This window comes from Crocodylus siamensis, chromosome 14 (assembly GCF_052110815.1).
Source record: "Crocodylus siamensis isolate JL-2025a chromosome 14, ASM5211081v1, whole genome shotgun sequence".
Taxonomy (NCBI): domain Eukaryota; kingdom Metazoa; phylum Chordata; order Crocodylia; family Crocodylidae; genus Crocodylus; species Crocodylus siamensis.
The window spans coordinates 22,846,462-22,863,712 of record NC_143408.1 but is presented as its reverse complement, the minus strand read 5'-3'; positions in this window follow the sequence as shown (position 1 = coordinate 22,863,712).

The following is a 17,251-nucleotide window of genomic DNA, read 5'->3' as shown; positions in this document are numbered from 1 at the left end:
CTGTGGGTTGGTTGAAGTTTTAGGCTGGACACTTGCTTTGTCCCTGGATTCCTATGGTTAACAGAATTTGTCCTCTTCACTTCTCTTGCATGTGATTAAGATTTGGAGTGTGCTGCCATTCGCTCCCTCTCCACCAGATGGAAGAGCTGCTCCATCAATGACTTCCTGGAATATGCTAAATGCATCAACCATCACTTGCTGGTATTAAAGATAGACTCTATAGAAAATATACCCCAGTTCCCTCCCCCTCCCCCCCACAAAAAAACCCAAAATGAACTTGATAAGAGCTTACTAGGTGAGATTTTGTGGCCAATGCCGAAGGGCACATTAGCTCCATCATAATGACCTCTTGTAGTCATAAAAATCTGTTTCTCTATTAAAGTAACAGTACAATCCAGCAACAGATCCAGAAATAGGTCCATATTAGGAGCCGGATTAGGTGAATAAGAGAGACCGACAGTAATACCTCCAACAAACATTAAGTGCACATTACGTGTAAGTCTGGTGTTTGTTCCTTCATATACTGCAAGTGTTTAAGGGATTTTGTTGGATTTATACAAATGTTAAGAAAGAGAAGCTTTGCATATCCTCTAGATCCCCTTGACAGTCTAAAGATGCATCCAAATAATACTTAACTTTGGCTTTTAAGGGCTCTGGGGAAGGGGTTGCCTCTTTGGTGTGTGTTTGCAAGCACATGGCCCATGACGGGGGCTTCTAGAAAAACTGCAATACAAATATACAGGAAACAGCAGTTCTATACAACTAGCTAGCAGCAGGGGACAAGAAGGCACAAACACTGAAGTGGTAGATCTGTTTTTCAAAGCAAAAGATAGTGGATAATGTGTTACAAATGAAGAAATTCCAGGGAAAGGATCAGAACCTTGACAAAAAGTTACTTGAAATATGAAGCTAGTCTTTTAAACAAAGAAATCAATGCACTTCCATGTTGTAATTTTGCATTAGCTACTGAGAGTATAACCAGGCAGACTAGGCTCTCAGTTAGTGTAAACCTGATCCTTGGATTCCTTTCCAAATGGCTGGGCAATGAGGCTGGTGACTGTTCTCCCCTGACTGACAGACATCACCAGTGACCTGTCAAATCCTGAGACAGGTCCATTGGCGAAGCTATTTGTAGATCTCAATAGATTTGCTTCCCACTAATTACCTAACAAAAGCAGCAGACAAGGAAGATCTAACTCTTTAGATCTTCCTCTGACAAAGCTCATTTATCCCCAGTAGAGGAGATGCCCTCTCCCTTTTACTGCAGGCCACGTTGTTTCCTGGAGGGTAGTTGTAGAGAGGACAAAGACGGGTTTTTCTCTGTAGCTGTAGGGGACAGAACCGGTAAGCAATGGCCTCAAACCACAGCCGGGGAAATTTAGGGTGCCTACACACGTGACAATCTGCACTATTTAAGGTGTTCTAAAGTCATCACTTAATGCATGTGGGCAACTTGAGAATGTTTTTTAAATGGTGGAAGTTGCTTTAATTAAACCTCGTTTTACGTGTTTTAAATGTAAGGCGAACTGCAGGTGTGCATCGCAGCCTACCTAGTTCACACGTCTATTTAACTGGGAGTTTTCAAAGTGGTATTTACTAACTGCTGCAGCGTCTGGTGTCCCCTGGCCCCTACTCTGCAGAACTACAGCAAGGAACAAAACCCGCACCAAGCCATGGGATGTCTATTAAGGTTTAAGGTGCTATGCCTAAAGCACTTTAAGCAAAGCACAAAAGTTACAGAGCCTTTGGAAATGTCTGCCCTGTGTGTGTATAGGCAGAAATTAGGAGTAACTTTCTGACTATGGGGGTGGTGAAGTATTGGAACCAGCTACTTAGGGAAGCTGTGGACTCTCCATCCCTCAATTTTTTAACAGCAGGTTGAACAGCCACTTGGCTGGGATGGCATAGTCAGAGACAATCCTGCCTTAAGCAGGGGGCTGGACCAGATGACCTTGTGAGGCTCCTTCCAGACAGACTTTCATATGATCTACAATCTTATGAATTGAATATCTGCTTCAAAAGGCTAATGTTTTTCAACTCCTATTGGCATTGCATGAACGCTATGGTCATATCAAGCACAGCCTTTGCAAAGAAGAAGACCACCTATATACACTGGAGCATCAGAGGGCCAAACTGCATGCTTTGCTTAGTGAAGCAGACGTGTAACATGGAAACAGACCTCCTAACCACAGTTCTCAGTCTCTGGATTCACTACCCTCTGCAAGCAAGGGGTCAGGGAAGGGGTGAAAATTGGATTCATTAGTCACAGTAGCCAGCTATGTGTGAACTAAACAGTCTCTTGCTATATTCTACTTCCTCTGCAAGTCAAGAAGGAACTGGGGTTTCTTTGAGGAAGAATGACTGAGTGCTCCCCTGAGAATCAAAAATGATGTACAATACACAGATCCACCATGTCCTGTCAGTGTGTGGGAGTCTGCATGGCAGGTTACAATTACAGCTGATTAGAAATGTTTTATCTAAAAAATCTTGACAAGAAAAGGACTTTTCAATATCTAGTTCTGTGGAAGTTATGCCTCTCTTGAAATTTCCTGGAGTTCAAACTAAAAAACTCTTGCATGTTATTTTTTTATTAAAAGAGAACATTTCCACCCAAACTACTGAAAAACATGTTTTTTTCCTCCCTTTCTTTTATATTTTTTTCATTGAAAACATTTGACTAGTTCTGTTAAGAAAAACAGGATATTGCACCTTATACTGTCATCACTTCCCTTTAATAACAGATTTCAAACCATGTCTCTCTGTGAGAAGCATGGGCTTCTGGGGGGTTGGGATAATGGCTTTTACAGGGGTGGGATAAAGTTGCACAAGCTTTTGAATGCAAGACACCCTCTCTGTATGTTTAATATGCATCTGTATTAGCCTCAGACAACCAAGGTGAAAAATGTCAGAAGTCAGGGGCTGGGAACTGTATTTGAATATGCAGAATATTAAATAGCTCTCAGCTGTGCTGTGATCACTGTGGTTGCAATGGCTGTGCGTGTTTTCTTAAGGAGCAAAATCAGAACCACTTGAGGTCCTTGAGCAGCTCCCCGATGCTGTTGAAGCTCTGCAGTCTCCAACTTAAGAAATGGAACTGAACAATCCTAAGTCACTTTGGCAATTTGGGAAATTTTACTCTAAACACCCACCTCCAGTTTCTTTGCCAGGTGTAGAGAATAGAGCTCCACTCCCCTTCCCAGCTGGCATGGAGGGCCTTGGGGACCCTGACAGCCAGAGCCGTGAAACAATACAGCAGTCCCCTGGTTGATAGCTCCAAATCAGAGCCGACATAAAACCTCCTCCAGCCACTAGTCTGGATGTGCTTGGAGACTCCCTCAGTGGAATGGATTACCCATTACTGCATTGGGCGTATTGTCCCATGATCACGTGATCTTAGCTTTAAAAAAAGGCTGAGAAGCAAAAGATAATGTACAATACGTTACAACTGAAGAAATTCCAGGGAAAGGATCAGACCCCTGAGAAAAAGGGACCTCAAGCTTTTACTTCAACCAGTAGCAGCCACTGGAGGGCGTGAAGAGCTACCATCTATGATCATGACGACTTTTCTGTGAACCATCTCACTCTACAGTTTTGGACCTATGAGATGTGCTGCTTGTTTGGTAACTGGATTTTCCAGCACTGTTTGCAAGGACCTGATCCTGCAGCCGATGCTTGGTAAAGCAACTTCCCATTGTCCAGAGAAGTTTTCGCTCCAGCAGGAACAAGCCACAGATAACAAGCCTAACTGCCCTGTGAAAAGATGCCAGGAATGGTTGAGTCAGGTGCTGTACCAAGTCAAAAATAAAATCAGTGCGTGCATATCTTCCATCATGGTGCAAGCTCAGAAAGGGAGTTATTTGCCACTGTGATTTTCCCCACTCTATTTTCCCCCAGCAATTGTAGAACAACCTAAACCTTAAGGCACCCACAATCAAACAGGGCCCAACTTTTTTTATCTTTTGCAGTCAGTTTAATGCAGGGGAAGGCTGCTGGGGTGCCAGCTCTGGAGACAAGCAGGACACAGGCAGTGTACACTTCTCCTTCCCTTGTCAGCCTTCCCCCGACCTGACCAAATGAGCCACCTTCCTCTGGGGGAAAGGGGAGGTATTCTGATATGGAGCATATCACCTCTAGGCCAGGTCCTCAGTTTGATGCAAGCTGGCATAGACCTCTTGACTTCAATGGAGCTAGCACAATTGGCACCAACTGAGGGTCTGCCCCAAGAGGTTTCTAGTTGAGATCCAACTAGATCCGACAAGTCTGACAGCTGACCTCCCCCTCCTCCCCCATCCAGGCTCAGGGTACTCTAAGAAATATAGTAGGACCCACTAGCCGATCATTTGTGAGAAGTCTCATGCTGGAGATCAAAGTTGCAAAGAGCTAAGAAGGCAGAACAACTTTCTCACTTTTGGAGAGGGTTGGAGTTGAAGACAACTGGTGGCAGGATGGGCTGGCACTGCACTCTCTCCACCCTGCCAACTCCTTGGGTAAGCGAGTGTCCAGCTGTCACCTAGGAATATCGAGTCCTTATTCTCCCACTTGAAGTTACAAAAAATCCCAGAGACTCACATAGGGTGAGTTCATGCCTTGAGTGGGAGAATAAGCCCCCTGGAAGTGTGTTTCTAAGGAAAGACATTGGAAAAGAGACCAGGTTGAAAGAGTCCCTAGAGGCACAGCACTAGGCTATAATTAGAATTAATGAATGCGTTAATTAAATGAATGCATGTCTCTGCCCATGCTCCCATTTGTGCCATCAGGAGTTAAACAAGCAAGCCCAAACTGGACAATTAACCAAAGACCTTCCTTCAGGTCATCTGTCAAGGGTCAGGTCAGATCACCTGTCAAGGGTGAGCCATGGGCATCTATCTCCCTTTTCCGGTCCCTGGCATTAAAGAGGAAGGAAGGGATCGATCCTTTGAACAAACATGTATTCATGGTGCAGAGCTGACCCAACTGACAGCTCAGTGTGTTGTCAGCACCACGTGGAGCCCAGCACATGCTGCAAAGAGTCAGCTCCACAGGCGCTGGGCATGGCAAGAAAAGGAATTTTAACTCTACAACTGCCAACATTTTCCCTTAGGCACAAATGTTTGGCACGCTATCATTTCTCGGGCCATTTGCTCATCTTGGATGCCAGCCTTTATTTGAAGGCCTTGCTCCTTGGGTCACATAAGAGTCATTTATCTCGACAAATGTTGATGTTAGGAAGTGTCCTTGGGCTGGCTTCTCCTCAGTGTTACACTGACTGTGCTCCGGAGCAGCTTTGCTCATGGCACTGACGTGAGACTGCCCACTCAGTCCGATCAGTTGTACAAACAGCGATTCTGAAGGTTAGACTTTGATATTGCAGACATGTCCATTATTCTCCCCTTTGCTTGCTAACAAATGTTGTTGCCTTTCTTTGCTCATCATATTCTGTTCATCTCTTCATGCCCAAGCAGGTTTGGTCATAATGTTTGTGGGGAGGGGGTGTATGAGAGAGAGAGAACCAAAGAGACACAGAGAGAGAGAGAAAAAGAGAGACCTATACACTAAATACAATAGGACACTTGTGTCAAGTGAATGGCATAAAGCTCTTCCTGGGTAGGGGCAGCTGGAATAGGACATGGATGTCTAGATTCAAAATAATGAGCCACATTCCGAGCCGAAGAAACTGGGTTCTTGGGCACAGAAAATAAAGTCTGCCCAGATCCATTTGCGTAGACTAACCTCCAGATGAGGAAGAATACCTGTCATGTAATACACCTGCACTGGCTCCATTGTAGAAGAAGAGGAGGCATTTTGCACCTCCCTTAATTCAAGGGCTTCAGTTGCCTTTGCTACTGCCATTGTGGGCTGGGGGAATCATGGCATCTACCCTAATTTTCTTCTCTCCTTCAGTGAACTCTGTGGGATCTGGGAGCTACGGCAAATTGCCCAAACAATACCCAGTTTCATGATAAATCTGCTAGTCAGGCCTTTCTTAGGGAGCCTTGGCCACTCCAGGCAGCACAGATGTACTTTCTGATACTAATGCCTTACGCTTGGCCAAGGAGCTAAGACCAGGTGCTTGGCTTTGAAAAACTGACTGAAGCAAGGATGGTGTCAGCAGCATCCCTGTGGATGAGCAGGTGGCCCAGTCAGAGGGGCACTTCGGCCAAGAAGCAAATAACTGACTCAAGAGACTCACTTGAATTCAGTGTTACTGCATTAATGCTCTGTCAGCACAGACAGGGCTTCTGGTTCTTTAATGCTTTTATTGTACGGACACAATCTAGCAATGAGCAATGGTAACAGACCAGTCATTTACATACCATGCCCCAATCCAAAGCCATTAAGAAGTTAATAGGAGTCACAGAAAAAAACCCAAAAAACAATCACACTGCTGTGCAGTGGACATCGAATCAAGCCCCATATTGCAAGCATAGGGAAATTCCAGCCTGCTCTCCAGGAAGGCTACTTTGGGCTCAGGGAACTTAAGTGAAAGCTAAGCACCCATGTTGCAAAGGTCGGGTATAAAGATATTGTAAACCCCAAAGGCATGAGCCAGTGCTCTTTTTGACACTTCCCGTTCCCTGCAGATGCATGCTCCCCACTACTTTTTGTCCCAGAAATTCTGCTACTACAAGCAATTTCCTTCTCCAATATCACACAAGAATGGATGACATTCAGCAATCTCGTGACTGCATTTGACATGGTTTCCATGAATTCGCCAGTCCCGTCACCACTATGCTGTCCTTGCCAAAAGAAAGGTCAGCAAATGCTAACATGAAATCCACCAACCCCAGAAACATTGTTTTCTTGGCCATTCACAGGACAAAGTTACAAAGAAAGAAAAAAAGGCCCTTGCTGCTCAGTAAAAGCAAAAATTCAACTCTACTGGAGTTGCTCCAGCCTTCTGGGCATCTGCTATGGGCACTGCCTTAGTTACACCAACACAGTTCCAATTTAACTTATAATACAACAGTTTTGACTGTTTCCATGCACCTGATAAGACCTTTCTTGTTATAGGACTGATGCGCTTGCTGGCATTCGTGACCTATCATAATTAGGCATCGCTCCCCAAAGACTAGTGAGATGACCACTTCATACATTAGATCCTGATGCTGCACCTGATCTAAATATATAACACTACTTTATTTGACTTGCATTCCTTGTGGATAAAACTGGCTTGGATGTTATTATGTTTATGCTGAAAGTTGTATACCATCTCAAAGACCTGGCATCACCACTAACAAGCAGCAATCCTTTATCCACCACCACCACAAAGCACCTTAGGAGTATTCAAAGAGCAGGCTTTTGGCTTCCAATCCTATTCGCCTTAAGTAGACTAATGCAGCCTCATTAGAGTTCCTATGTCAGGCCTGAGAAATACATCTTCAATGAAACACTTGGCCTGCAAATACTGTATCTTGCTCCATCTTTTCTTCTCTCTGTTTTACAATAATTTGGCAGGCTTTCAAATAGGAGAGTAAATGAAAACAAGCCATTTCAGTCCTGCATTCAGATCAAGTGTGCTTTTCCTTTGTCACCTGAACTGCTATAGACATTTCCTGCAGTCCTGTTCCAAATCAATAGCTGAAAGTAGCATACCCTACTGAAAAAAGAGCACCAAATGTCCTTGATATTGTATAGGCATAATAACATTCAAGGAAGAATTAAATTTAAAAGAAAGCCCATTATAACAGGGTTCACTTCACAACTTTTCTTAAATTTATGAATTTAGCAGTGTATAATTCTAACAATAATTTGTAATCGTAGCCATAGGGAATATACAGTTAATAATAGGTACTTTTGCCAGTTTCTTTAGAGATGCCAGATCATGAGACACCTGCATTGTATGTAATTTCTGTTAAAATCTATACCTTTCCTTACATATCCCAAATATTTGGCTAGATGACACTCAAATTGTTTAGCAATAAAGCAGAACCCTCCAAATCCTCCATGTACTGTCACCCCTAAGTTATGCCCTTGATTATACCACCATGCACAAACTGAGGGAGCCTATCTTCCTTCTCTGGCAGACAGCTTAGAAGAAATAAAACCTAGTGAAATGAAGAACCTGAGATTAATGAGGTCAGCCCATGTCAATAGCATTGTAGTCCTGGATAAATAATAAACTATTTCAAACAGGGCTTTTTCTCACTGCCAAAATAAAGATATTATAAACAGCAGGACATAAGAGCTGGGAGTAAGTACAAGAATAGGGTGACTCGAGGATTTTAGTCGCTGATGCGGGTCAGAGAAACCAACTCTGCACGCTCTGAACAAGGGAAGAGTTTAGAGGTGTGCAAAGTCCTAAGGGAACCAGGAAAGTAAGAAGAGCTTCTGCAAGCTATAATTTAAGCAGCAGCAGAACAAGACGACAAAAACCTGATCCCAGGAAGATGCAGACACTGCAGAAATTCAGGTTAGGTTTCTTTTAGTACATGCAGGCAGCTCACAAACTAAAACATAGGAGCAAATATTATAATTAGGCAACTGAGAAGTGACCTGCATGACTAGATGCATTGCCTACACAATGGAGCTCACACTCACTCTAAATAAAAGTCTGGGGAGAAATCCTGGAAATCCAGCTCTTACAGGAAAAGATCAGTCCTATTTCCCCCTTCTTCAAAGGGTAGGATTTTACAACCTTGTTCTAAAAACAATACAACTGGATGCTCGTTCTGATCTTGCTGATACCGTTTTGAGCCAGACGTAACTCCAGCCACCCGATTTACACCAATCTGAGAGGAAAATCATGCTCTTGGCCTTTCCAAATATTCTTCTGGGGTGCTCTTGTTTTCCTATGGGGGCTCCTCTTCCAGAAGAAGCAGGAAATGCCAATATCCTAGGGGCTCAGATCATCCCCTGACTCTGGGAATACTGTACTTCATGTTGAGCTGATCACCAATATCTAATACAATACTCAGGGCCTCATGCACGTGCATGAAAATAGCGTTCTTGCCTCAGTATGAAGAGGCAACCCAGAGAAAACATTTGGGGGATACAGCAAGAAATGTGGGTGGGTGGGTTGCTGGATGGTAGAGGCGGCAATTCTCTGTCATTTCAAGACCCACTCCTGAGAAGAAAATTCAGCGCGAAGTCCACGACTCTGACAATTGTCCAACAATTGCTCCGTTTTTCCTCCCAGCGTAAGGCGCTGTCTGAAATAAAGCAATAACTCCTCTTTCAAGATTTTATGACTCAAAGGAAAACCCAGCAGGTATTCAAATGTGATCAAAGGTGCCTGCGAGATCTTGATTAATCCAGTTACCATCACACACACACGTGGACATGTTTTTCCTCTGATACTCTCCCAGATTTCCACTACTGGCCCCATCCGCTTTCCGTAGGGGGAAACTTTCAGTCGCTCAACACAGCTAAGATCTCAACGTGTTTCGTTGAATAAACTTCTTTCAGGTGCTCTAGAGAAAGACAAATCCAGGGAGGAAAGAATCCATTTATCATCTTTGCTCTTGTCATACTGAAAGCAAGCAGGATTTTGATCGGTGGGCCCGTGCAGTTGGCGGCATGTGGATACTTACTGAGCACACAACAGTTATTACAGTACAACTCAAAACCAAGATATTGGGATCTAACACAAGAGGGAACCACAACACAAGAATCAGGCACCCTAGTGGAAAAGCACAACCACCCTTTTTTAAAGATTCCTTTAAACACATGAGATCAGCAGGCTCCTCAAATCATTTGGCAGCACTGGCTTGAAACAATTATACAAATATGCCTTTCATTACAGACCATCCCCTAAGCCTATATGAAGTCACATTAAGTCAATATGACACTGCATATATACACACACGGCAGCCCGCTGTAAAGGGCAGCATCGCAGAATTAGCCTGCATGGTCCATATAGGAGAGTGTTTAATACACCTAAGGTTATGCGTGTATGTAAACCCTGTGGGAACCAAATCGCATCTGCAACAGGAGGCTGAACGAAACTCCCTGCATGGGAATTTCTGGGAAGAAACATTTCTTTATATGATCCACTAGATTTTTATGTTTAAATTATTGTCAACCTTATTGATAAATTGGCTGTAATGAGACACACCAGTGTAACATATTCTGGCCCCTTATTTTCACATCCCTAAATCATATTTGTGAGTTTTATGGGAGAGCCCTACAGGGTTTCAAAGAGGATAATAGGTTTTCAGAGTGCCCTTTAAATGTCATTTTAAAAAATGTATCCCTCCTATAAAATGCTGTCGGATGATTCGAAAGCCCTGGTGCAAGTCTATCACTCTTGCAAATTCTTTAGCTTTCATTGTAATTTTATAGGCTCTCATTTCATTTCCATAGAACCCTGTTGGTTCCCTCTCTGTTGGAAGAAGTCCAAAGGACTTTTCCATAAGAGCAAGGAATGGAAGGCAGCTCAGCAGCTTTGCTAAGTCTCTTATTGCTTTTCTCTGAGGATTAAAGTATCATGCTTTACTACTATATTTATGATGAAGTAGCACGTAGAGATTCCAGCCAAACCTTGGCCCCACTGGGACAGGCACTTTCCAAATGTCTAATAAGAGCATTCTCATTATTAACCAGATGTTTGGGACCTGATTTTGATCTTGCTGACTCTACTTGCAAACCAGTGTAAGTCCCGCGATGGCTCGTGGTGATGTACGCTGATCTAAATGATATTGGAGCCCAACTCCAAGGTAGGAAATAAAAGTTGTAATCTCAGATTCTTTAGAGACTGCATTCTCATCTATATACAGTGCAGAAAAGTCCCCACAGCATCCAACAGAATGAGAAGCAGATGGGAAATGGTTTGCAAACAGGAACTCTTTGTTTGTTTGCTTTGCATTGTTTACCATAGAAAATCTTACCGGAAGCACGAGTAGGAGAAAACCACTGCAAGCGACTTTGGGCTTAAGGAAATCCATATATACAAAGGGCTGGCAAAACAATGCATCCATTTCTGCGTGATGCCCTGAATATGGCCCCAACCATCCACATGCTTGACTTTGCTGCTGGGGCTTTAGTAGTAGTAGTAAAGTTGAGCACGCTGGTAGCAGCCTCAGTTTGTTGATCCTTAACTAAACTTTTTTCAGATAAAAAAATGCTGTGTTCATGCTGCGTACTATCTTTACAGATTATTTCCAGGGTCAGAGAGAAAGAATGTGTTGCTCAGTGAGATAAGGCAGTAGCCAGTGTAAGCAGACACCTTACAGGCCGAGGTTCTGTGTGCTATGGATACAAATTCATTAATATAAGGAATTGGGACTTAAATGGTACAGTAGCCTAGAAACATGGTGGGTTTTCATCCGCTCAGGTGAGGAGAAACCTAATAAATTAATTTATACAATTAAATGTATTAGGTCCTACAATATTGTATAGGATTTATTAACTTAAATCCAATACAATGCAGATTTAAATCCACTTAAATATAGTATGGACCACAATCACTTGTGGTTGAAATAGGCTCTGACACACACAAACCAAAAAAACTTAAGCCCTATCTAAACACATGTAAACCTAGGTTTGTATTTTCTTCCCTAATAGCCTTGACTATAGTTTCATGAATATATACACTAAGGAAAATCCTCTCTAAACAAATGCGTATGCAGTACATACACATGTATATCCAATACACAACACTTACAAATAGGCTTTCAAAGATATGTGCTAGTAAAGGGATGTTTTAAGATTAAACCTCATGCTGTATCTTTAAAAAACTGCCCATCTGTTTTACCAAGTACCATTTATTATTAAATCTGCAATATATTAAAAAGGATAGCTTAGATAGACCTTTCTCCACCATAGCTCTTTTTTAAATTATTTTTACCCATTTTACTCAGCTCACCCCAGGAAACTAGATTAATTGTTTTTACTTCTGCTGACGGTCATTTACATTTTCTCATCCAGTCATACAGTGCTATATTGTACCCAAACTGCAAGGGAAAGTGTAAAAAGAAAAAAAAAAAAGAAAGAAAATGGGCCAGAAGTTGTCCCTAGCGACACTCCCTTAATTTCAATTCATTACTACTGTCACTGATGCTAACCAAACACTACCAATTTCTGTGGAGTTACACCAGGGATATTTCTGGTACCAAAACTCTATTCTTATAAGACTCTTTTCAAAAAGAGATAAATTACCCTTCCATTCCAACATTAGTTTAGATCAAGAACCCTTACATTTTCCCCTAACAATTTCTCAAGAATCATTTGAAGCATATATAAAAATGTTGCCAAACAAATCAAAAAAAACCCCAAAAAACCAGCAATTAAAAAAAGAAAGCTATAGTAACAACCACAAAAAAATCTCTACTGAAATTCTGCAGACTTTGTATAGCCTCCTGCAGATCAGCATATTTTGCTGTGTAGGTGGGAGGGAGGGAGGGGGGAAAAATCCCTGCAGTTTTCTATTGTATCCAGTTATTTCTTGGCCCACATCCAAGCAAATAAATAATAATAATAATAAACCAGATGCCTGCAAATGCAGCCAAGACGGACACACAACTGCAGTGGATGGGGGTAGTATGTGAGCTAGATGCTGCTGAGTTCAGATGCTCTATTTAGCCTTCTACTGGTAATTGCTTAATTGACAGCCCAACCCTTGTAGTACTAAAACAGATCAGGATTTATAGAGAACAGAGCATGACAAGAATTAGTTAACCATGCTTCTCTGCTCCAGGGTAACTGGATTTGATGCTGCTGGGCTAATTTACTCTTGGCTTTAGTCCCCCTTGAAAGCCCCAGATGTGTTATTTGCTGAATTGATACAGATGAGCTTACCAGACCACACTATCCAACCACTTGAGGGACCACCCCCACCCACAAGAAGTTTGTTCCTTGCCTATTATCTATTCAGTGCTGAGACTTTCTGCTAAGACTCACAGACAAGGCTGTTGACCCTTCCAGGGAGTCAAATTCTGCTCTCATTTCTACGGGTGCAATCCTGCTCTCTTCAATGCAGTCACGTGCCGGAGAGGAAAATTTGGCTGGAGGGGAACAAGACTTTCCCCAGCAAACCACTTCATGTGTACACCAGAAAAGGAGGAAGCCAGCCTTCCTTGCTAGCATGGAATTCCCCAGGGCCTTCAAACCAAGAACAGCTCAACCTGTTTGTCCAGGCATCTTCTCATAATTAATTCATGATTTGTTTAAGTGAGTAAGCAGCCTGGAACTCAGAGCTCAAGCACATGGCAGGAAGGTTCAAGACAATGCTGGTTATCTGCATCTCATCTTTCTTCTCATGGTGATATGCCAGAAGGATGTTTTGCCTTTTGACCAACTTCAATAAGAAATCTATGATTTCCCTTGATTGTTCTCTTCCAAACCACATCCCTACTCCCAGAAGTTTCCCTCAAGTATTTGGGGGAAAACAGCACGATTTCCCTGAAGCACAGGTGGATGTTATATGAAGCCAGGAAGACATCATTTCCCCAACCTGAAGTAAATCTGGGTTAGCAGAATCAAGCTCTTCCTTCTTCAGGACCTCTCTGGATTCTCCAGGAGAGATCCTCACACACTGCTAATTGTGGCTGACTGAGCTAAGCCAGTTAGTGTCAGCAGAGGACTTTACCCCTCCATTTTTTCCTAGATCTCACTTACAGTATTTGCAGCCACAGTCTCCTTGGTTGGCTGTAGGGGAACAAAAGAAACCTACTGTTTTGGGTGGATTCCTGAGTGAGAGCCTAATGAATCCTCCAAAAGCCTGCAGTAAAACAGGTAGCATTAGATGCACCAAAGTCTTTCCAGTGCCTTCTGGACAAAATATAGTTTCCTGCTCTCTAGCAGACAGCCAGCTGTTATTTCTATTTCTGAATTCTCTGGGGGGACTCAAATATTATGGTGATGAGGGGAAGGGAGGTGCATTTAAGTACCTAGACAGACAGATGCCAAAAGAGGAAGCAAGCTATTCCCATGGGCAGAACCCTTATTTAATTATCATCCCAGCCCAGTTACTGAAATGCAAACCAATATGAGATCAGGACAAGGGTGTCTTAGGTTTAAGATAATTGGCTTCAGGAATGTTGTCCTTCAGCCTTCACCAGTATTTACTCGGAACATGCCCAGGTGAGTGCAGAAATAATTGCTAGCCTACAAACCCAAGGCCTTTAAAATAAAAAGAACCAGCTGAAATTTGCTGGAGTTGATTCAGGGGGTGTGGAGGGGTTCACAATTGATAGAAAAAGAAATGTTTTCACATCTGACCAACTTCTGGTCCAAGATTTTGAATGCTGGCTTAGTTTCCCATTGAAACATATATTCAGAGCTTGAGCCTGCAAATGCATAATATATTCCTAACTTCAGGGATGTTGATTGTAGCTGTGTTGGTCAAAGGGCAGAGGCAGACAAGGTTGTTTGGGTAGATGCAATATCATTTATTACAGCAACTAAAACAGTTGGAAAAACTCTTCTTTGCAAGCTTTTGAGTACAAGCACCCTTCTTCATGCAGAGGAAACATCTTAACTGCATACACTTTCCAATGGTACTGTGGGATACATGTGCATTACTCGAGGGTGCAAGTCACTTTCTCATTAAGCACCAAAAGGTCTAAAAACAACAACAACATGACCCTTATGACATTTCTGCTGTTTAACTGAACTTATTTTGCACATTTTTATTCTGTTTGCACAGTTCTCCAAGCATTTCTGGCCCATGAGTACAACTCAGGCTCTGCAGTGATACAAATAATTAATAGATGCAAAACAATTGTCACTAAGCCATTTTCTGAAAGGCTTGGACTTTCTTCTGAAGGGGGAAGTTGTGCAGGAGAAAAACAAAACTTCCTTTATGTTTCCTGCTCTTGTGATATTTATTTCACAACATTTCTATTGTTAGTCAATAGGTAATTTGTAAAGAACAGAGGAAGGCAGGATCTAGGTCAGAGGCGACTGGTGGGGCGGGGGACATATGCCCCCCCTAACAGCCAGGGCCATCCCCACCGGCAGCTTCTGTGGGTGCTCAACAGCCCTGTCCCTGCTGCTGACCCTGGCTTCTGTGGGTGCCCCTGCCCCCCTAGACTCAAGAGGCACCAGTTGCCCATGGGTAACCTTGGCCTAAGTTCCTCCAGAGCCTCATCTTCTACTGAAGTATGTAGCAAGGTCTCTTCACCACAGACCTCTTCCCCCTCAAAAACGCTAGTTGTTTAGCATTTTTTTCCATTGTGAAAGGAAGTGATATAAATAGTTGCACATAAAGTGCTTTTTTCCTGTAGGAGGTAAAAGGGATAATATCTGTGTTTTATCAAAGAGCATAAAAGAACAGGGTTTGAGCAGAGGATGCACTGGGACCCTGCTTCTTCAGACTTTATCTACAGGCTTAACTTTATGTATTGTAAGTAGTGCCGTTGAAGTCAATGTGATTACTAGCCCTGTGCAAAGCAGCTAGTATTCGGATGATTCGGGGGACAGTGATTTGAATCACTTGCCTGATTCGATTTGCCGAATCAGCCAGGCGAGCTCCATCCCCTGCCTGCACTCTCAGCCCGGCAATGGCTGCCCTGCCTGCCCTAGCTCTGGCTCTTGTTAAAAAAAAAAAAAAAGCGCTGACTCACTGGATGCTGCTGGGTAGAGGGCAAACCCTGCTGCCCACCCACTGCCCCATGCTGCATGGGGGGCTCTGCACCCGCCCCCCCGCCCTCACATGTGCCCTGCCTAGGCCAGCTCTGGCCCTTTAAGGGGAAAAAAAAAAAAAGAAAAAAACCCCACACTCACCCTTCCTGCCAGTGGGGGTGATCCCCGCTGTCCCACATTGCCCTGTGCCACATGGGGGAGTTTGCACATGCCCCTGAGGCCCCTGCAGGAGCAGAGAGTCCCAGGGATTTTCTCTGTTAGTTTTTTTTTTTCTTAAAGGGCCAGAGCTGGCCTGGGCGGGGCACCCATGGGGGGCTTGGAGAGCCGGAGGGGGAGGAGGCTCGTAGCTGTGCCCCCCATGCAGTGTAGGGCAGCAGGGATCACCACCCACCTTCTGCCCAGCAGCACTGGGGCTATTTTTTAAAGTACCAAGCTGAGGTGGGTGGGGGCAGCCATGGGGGGGCTGGGTGAGCAGGCGATGGTTGGGGGGGCCTGGGGGATCAGGCTGGGGATGGGAGCTAGCAGGGATCCCCCCACGGTTCCCTCCCCTGCACCTAGTACTTACCAGCTACAAGCCGGCTGCAGCCCCGGGGACTGCCCGAGTCATCAAAGCTTTCCAGATCTCTTCTGAAGATTCAGAGAGCTTTGAATTGATTCAGGCCTTTAAATTGGTCCCCTGATTCAATTCAGATTTAGAGATTCGGCCACTGAATCAAGCCGAATCACCACCTGAAGCTTCGCACAGCCCTAGTGATTACTTGCAACCCGCGGGTAAAGCACACACCTAAGTCACTGCAGAATCAAGACCAAAGAGAGAAGAGGAAGCAGAAAAATAAGAGAAGTTTGCATAGAGGTTTTCAGATATTTGGAAATAATTTTCAATTAGTGGTTTAAAAAAGGAAAAATTTTTATGTAATAATTTTTTTAGCCAAAAAGCAGCATGGAAAACTTTGAGACTAAAAGCATCCAGGCTTTTGGCTTGTTTTCCCACTTTCCCCCATTATATCATTACTGAAAATGAAGGAAGGAAAACCTAGAACATGGAAATTAAGCCACTGAAAACATTTTCAGGTTTCATCATGAGGAATAGGAAAGAAAATATATTTTAAAAGATGAAAGTTTTGCGATGAACATTTTCATTGCTGGAGAAAATGTCATTTTTCAATTAAACAATTTTCATTTGGAACATTTCAATCAGCTCTAATACAAAAGCACTTGTTGAAGGTACAATGAAGCTAAATGGTTCCCTTACCCAGTTTGCAATACTATGGCTAAGCTAAGCAAGTAGCTAGCTGCAATTATTGCAATTGAAGATTAGCTATGTATTATACCGGCAACTAATCCGTGATGGAACATCCTGTATTTCTTACTCCCACCTTGTCTGTTTTACCAACCTGTCTGGTCTTGCATTAAGTCCCTTGGTCTTTTCACTTGTTGCCTTAAGTGTGGTTTAGCAATCTACCTGCATGCAGCAAATTGCAGAATCAAGCTTTAGACCATAAACTCTGAAACAATGTGTTTGCAACCCCCAGTTGTAAGCGATCCTGGTCCAGTCAAGGCTCTGGGAAATATTGCAGCAATAAATAAATGATTATTATTGCAAAGTCAACTAATACTTTGGGAGCTAAGAAAATTAATCTGGACCACATCAGATGAAGATGAAATGTACTAATCTGTGCAGACCTTTGTTGGCCTTTGCCAATTACTGTGCTTGTTATTTGCATCGATCAGAATTTTCTAGGCAGTTGAC